The sequence below is a fragment of the Corvus brachyrhynchos genome, unplaced genomic scaffold (genome assembly GCF_000691975.1).
Source record: "Corvus brachyrhynchos isolate BGI_N302 unplaced genomic scaffold, ASM69197v1 scaffold152, whole genome shotgun sequence".
Taxonomy (NCBI): Eukaryota; Metazoa; Chordata; class Aves; order Passeriformes; family Corvidae; genus Corvus; species Corvus brachyrhynchos.
The window spans coordinates 126,685-132,878 of record NW_008237447.1 but is presented as its reverse complement, the minus strand read 5'-3'; the positions used below and the strand labels follow the sequence as shown (position 1 = coordinate 132,878).

Below are 6,194 nucleotides of genomic sequence, written 5' to 3'. Positions count from 1 at the left end.
GAGATGGCATTTCAGCCTGAGGAATTGCAATTTGCAAACAGATGTGGGAAAGCTCAGTGGAGCTTCTGGATGGTGCAGCATGTCATAAAACCCAGGAACAACTTTATTTTCTAAAATAGAAGAGCTGAACACATACATGGACATTCTCTCCTAGGACTATGTTGCACAATACTATCTCTGATACATTTAAAAGATAAATAATCATAAAAGATGAAATAGTGCACAGTTACAAGGGATGATTTATTTTAGAAATTTTTTTTTCCTTTTTTTGAAAACCTGCAGTATATATTTAGTTCTTTTAATATGAAAGAAGTTATTAAACAAATTTGTAATGCTTCCCTTTTTGTTTGCCACGGGGTTAGTAGTGCATTTGGCATGGAAAGATTAATTTAGATGTTTTATTGCCCTTTATTAAGCCAAACAATATTATTACAGGAATGAGTGATTGCAGCTCGTGGTATCAGTGTTCTTCCAAAGAGGAGCCAATGTGGAAATAGAAGAGATCTTCACATATATTAAACCAACTGCTAGCAATCCCTCAGAGCAGCCTACAATTAATTAACAGTAGCCTTTGATGATCTGAAAATGGAAAAGTAGTTTACATTTTACTATCTGTGTATTGAGAGCTCACAGTCTCTCTCATTTCCTGGAGTCGTCCATTTATTTACTTCTTTCAGTTCTTCACTAAAGGATTGGGGCAACAGGTGGGGGGGAAATTATTTTATATTTGAGAAGTAGGAAGAGAAGAAACCTCAAATTGTCTTGTCCTGGGAAGAATGGGTCCATGCCTGGGGGTGCTGAGGCCAGCTGAGGTGCTGTAGAGTTGTGTCCCATATGCCCAAGGAGATCAATTAACCACAGTACGAAAAAGAGAAACTGATTTGTTTGGTTGGTTTTTTTGTCTGCCTGTTTGTTTTGAACCTGTCATTCCCCAGTATCTCTTGATGATCCTTTTATTGTAAAAGACAGTGAAAAATTATTCTTCACTCATCGGAACCTCAAGTGCATGGATCTCAGGCAATAATCTGAAAAAGCAAATCATCTGTGAGATAGTTGTGATGGAGCTTGATCATGAACCCTTTTGATTCATTCTTTGGTTTGGGTGATTTATTATAAACATATAAAGGTCAACTGCAGATACTCTGAAAATTATAGATCTGCATGCATTATTAAATATTTTCAAATAAAAACTAGATTAATTGATGATGTTCACAATATTTTAGTTGGGGGACATGATTCATCCAGATCACCACATTCCATTTTGTCCTTGATATATGCTTTATTAATGATAAACTAATGAAGCCAGGATCTAAATCCTGGCTTTACTGTTCATCCATGTTCTTCTAGGCTTTTCCAGTCAGATTACCAAAACATTCTCTTAAAGGAATAGAGCAAATCAGATGAGTAAATCTCTGAAAAAAACCTGAACAAAACATAGGGGAAGATGAGCTGTTGAAATGCGTTGTTTTGAAATTCAAAATATTAAAACTGTCCCATCAGAAAATGTTCTAAAATGCCCCTCATGAATGACTGCATAAATGATGGGGATAGAGAAACTGGATCTTATGAATCTCACATTTCCAGCAGTACTTGCAGTTAGGTCATCAGATTTCTATCCTTTGCAGTCTATTTTGTCTTATATTCACCCTTTGGGCAGTTCCTAGTTTCCTTGTCAATCCTAGCAGAGTCAAAAATGCCCATGATAGATGCACATTTGTAGAGAGAGAATTCTGAGAGAATCCAACATCTGTAGGCACAAGATTGGAATGGTAACCCAATCACCTATCAAGCATGAAAATGCTTAATTTAAAAAAACAGCTGAAACTAAATATGGCAAAGTTGTATTTAAAAGAATTCTCAATTACTTTATTGAACCTAAAATCTCTCATAAGCCCTGCTCTTATTTGTAGGAAGCATTTTGTGTCTCTTAAAAACTGTGGATGGCATAACCTTCTAAAAATAATAGGCTTTTTTTTTTTTTAACTATAAAACATAGCTGAGTGAATATATAAAGCAAATCAGTTGACATTGTCCCCTGTGTCTAGCATTAGACCCAAATTCCCTTTTAGAATCACAGCCTATAAGTGACTGAACTTTTAGGAGACAGATTCCACCTTCTGGACTGTGCCCAATAGCTGAATGCCCAGTGAACAACCACAAACCCTTTCTCATCTCCTTTTGTGATACAGGTGATGGGGTTATTGCAAACACACTTTCCCAGAAATGAAAATTCCTTTACCAAAGGTGCACGGTTCCAGTTAGAAATCCTCAGTGAAAAAAAAGTGCTGTGCCACATCCCTCACCCTGGGTCCACCCAGATGGTTGGAGCATATGGCAGCAGTGAAGTTGTCACTGGGGTGCCCCTGGGTCCCAAAACGAAGATGTTGCTCTCTTTACTGAGCTGACCTTTGAGGGAACAAGCAGAATTTCCCTTCGGGTGTCATCTGCTAATTTGGCTCTTTATAAACCACCAACAAACTGGATTCAAAGGCAAACATGCACCAAGACAGGGCTGCCCCAAGGGGCTTTATTAGATAAATTATTTTAAATGCTTCTGGCCAGGAGAAGTCTGATGAAGACAGATGGCAAAATGGAGGAGTCTCTTTCCAAAGGGAAGGAATTGTTTTTCAAGCTTTGCTGCAATGCCACTGTGTTTCTGGGAAAGATTTAAGAACTGGGTCTGCACAGAAAAAAAAATCATAAGTGTTGGTAAACTATCCAAATTTTTATAATAGCACAGGGGGTTTTTCATAACTATTATCTTTCTAAGAATGCTTTCATTGGGTTTTTAGCAGGAGATATTAAGCAACTGGGCCTTCATTAATGTGAGAGTTGGGAATATTCCCTCCCTCTTATGCAGAAGAGGGAAAGCAGAGATGAAGCTCTTGCATAACAAAGTGCATGAGTCACTTTAAATGAGTGAAATACCAGAAGAAAAACTAATGAGCACAAGTAATTACTGAAAATGGGTAGTGAGAAGAAAGACAGAAGGTGAGGCAGTGTAAAGCCTCTGTGTGGAGGAGAAGCACCACGGATTTAACCTTGCGCTGGGGAGGCTGAGCGCAGTGACTCAGGGTGTTTGTGCTACTGCCTCTTCACCAGGGTGAGAGTCCTTCTCTAAAACGTTTTCACAACTGATGATAAAATGCAGAGTTTCTCTGTGGGGTGGCTGACTCCCTGGTTGTCACCTGGTGTCTGCAGCATGTCACCCACAAAGGGAGCAGGGATGAGCAACAGCTGGAGCAGCCCAAGCTCTGCCTGAGCAGGGAGCAAAGCAGAGGTGACTTGTTACATGGCTTGAAGGATCAGTTAGAACTCACTACTGAAAGGTAGCAGGAGGGAGCCACCCTTTATGGCCCTCAGTACATCTCTGAGAGCATGAAAGTCTTCTGGCTGGGTATCACAGAACAGAGTCCTTCAGAAAAAACATCAAAATGTTCAAGTGTTGGTTGTCTCTTCAAAAGGGAGGGCAGAGCCAGTCTAGCTTCAAGGTCTGGCATGTGCTTCTGGTACCATCTCCACTTCTTCCCCTGAGCCTGCAGAGGAAAGCCCTCAGTTTGGACTTGTCCCAGAAAATTTATGTTTCACAAATATATTTTATTATAATAAAATATTATTTGGCATTCAGACAAGTCCTTCTGCATGCTGTGTCTCATTTGCAGAAGGCTCTATTGCTGGCTGCTGATCAAACTCTGTCTTTAGGATTTCTGCAGTGGAGTCATAATTAAGAAATAGTCCAAACCATAATGAGTGCTACAAACTATTCTGGGTATCTTGAACTTCATTATCTCATGCTAAACCTACTTTTTATAATATTGAAATAGTATCATAGAGAACATTGGATAAGAAAGTTTCCTTGGAAAACACTTCCAAAGTATATCACAGGAGTGATACCAAGATTTCATAAATCTTTATGATAGCAACACCACTTTATTTATAGTATGATTTTTCTAAATGGTGATAATTGCTGTAGTTAGTACCAGAGTAGGACAATCTGTAATTTAAAAAAGCAAATTTCTTTCATTATGTTTTTAAAATTTCAAGCTATTTTTTGTGAAAGATTTTTAGTTGAAATTGAGAATATTATTAAAGTTTGGTTTGGGGTTTTTTTTCTGCTTTTCAATTGATACAACATTTGTGCCTCATGTGCCTCAGGATTGTTTCTTGTAAGCTTTAGGACACAGGAAAGAACGACAACTGCACTCTCTTTTTGATGTACACACATAATTTCCCTATCCTAAATTTTGTATTGTCTTCTAATTGCATGAAAATTATTGGGCTTTAGTTTTCATTTGTCACCTGGGTATTGCAAAGCGATAGAACCAGCCTGCCTGGCTGTGATGCAAAAGGGAGAATTTTGTAGCTGTGTGAGGCAGATCCAAGCTAAAATAAAAAGTTGTCAGCTACATAACTCTGGGCTGATATTTTCTGAGTTTCTCGAGCCTCATGCTTACCAAGGAGCCTATTCATCAGGGAATAATATTAGCTGGATATTTACATTTACAGCATTTCAAATCAGTCTGTCTAAGCACAGGGACCTTGTCAGAGCACACAGATTGTCCTGGAGCCCCCCTTTTGTGGCATTTCAGGCTCACAACCATGAAGCTTTCTGTTAAATCAGACTCTCAGCTTGTGCTGAAGGATCTTTGATGACACCAGGTGGAAATTGACTTCCTAATATTGGTGTCAAAGCAAATGGGAAAAGAGACACAATATTTTATTATGTGCTTTGGTTTGGGTTCTTTTATTCCATAACTCAAAAGACTGGAAAATAGCTCTTATTTAATACCAAACTCAATAGCTCAGGCACCTCCATTCCTCATTTTGGTTTTAGGAATGCAGTTGTTACTTAACAATTATGGTTGCTACTGTTACAGTGCACTGAATTGGAAAAGAAAGACAAAAAAAGGAGACAATTGCTGTGTTTTAAGCTTGTTGAATTCTGACAAAAATCAGGCTGAGAGAAATTTGTTAACCATCATGACTTAAACCCCTTATTTCTATATTTGGTAATTAATACTAGGCTCTATAAATACAAGGTACTGTGTGTCTGCCTTTAACCAGCTGCAGCTGCTGTAGCTTTTCAAACAAGTTGCTGTTCTTGCTCTTAGAGAAAAGAAGTTCTGATAGTTTAATTTGCTGTCTAATGCTTATCACAAACTGCAGTTATAGTTGCTTTTATTTTTCCCACATCTCAGCACTTGGGGGTGAAACGTGCAATGCAGAGCCTCTGTTTAAGGTGCAATTATTTGAGTGACATCCAAATAAAAAGTATTCAATGAAGATCTATAATGTGAGAGCATTGATATTTGTGTGTATATTTAAAAAAATAAACATATCTACATAACAAGGGCAAAAATATCCTCTAAATCAGATCTACCATGTCTACATTGACATCTTTTAAAATGATCAAAGCAAGCAAACAAAAAAAAAAGAGAATCCCCAATTTCGTTGAGGAAATCTGGTGCTTTACTTTGTATTTAGAGCTCTTCTGTCACTGGGAGGCCACCTATTGCCTTGCCATACAAATTTGACTGTGATGAATGTCCCTGAGAAAGGCACTCAGCAGCAATTTGTAGGTTTGGAAGCTGAATTACCTGGAGTTTTGGCTTGGTTTAACCTGTTTCATTCTCTAATCTGTGCATTTTTGGGCTCACCCAGGTACCATTATCCCAGCAGGGCTGAACGTCCAGCTGCCCATTGTGTAAATGTCCACAGGGAAGCGATACCATATCATTCACCATTTGCACCAAAATCCAAATAGGCAGGGACTCTGCCAAACCTCTCTCTGGCACATCCTTATTTCCCATGCCTCATATATTTTACAACAATTTTCTATGGGACTTTTTGTGGGTTTTTTTTGTGGTTTTTTTTTTTTTATTACAAAAAATATATGTTTATATTTTATATTCATTTTGACTACATTACTGGGGACCCAAAATTTAGTTTGGGACCCAAAACTTACCTGCAATCAGTAGATTGTGAGACCATTTCACTATCTCTAACAAGATTTTTACCAGATCACACATCACAGGTTTTGTATAATTCAAAGGTTAGGAGAAAAGGTCTGCTGCAACCATGTTATCTGATAAAACTAATAACAAATTATTTACCTTTCTGGATAGAGGCTGGAAAAACTAAAGCATTTTTTGTTTTAGCTTTCAGGTACTATAGTAGTTGTTACCCAGAAAAAA

General features: G+C 38.0%; 1 long non-coding RNA gene across 1 annotated transcript in view; it reads left to right on the top strand.

Moving 5' to 3' along the window:
* LOC108446039 overlaps nt 1-6,194 on the top strand; it is a 184,497-nt gene that overhangs the window by 153,518 nt on the left and 24,785 nt on the right. The gene's annotated exons all lie outside the window — the stretch shown is intronic.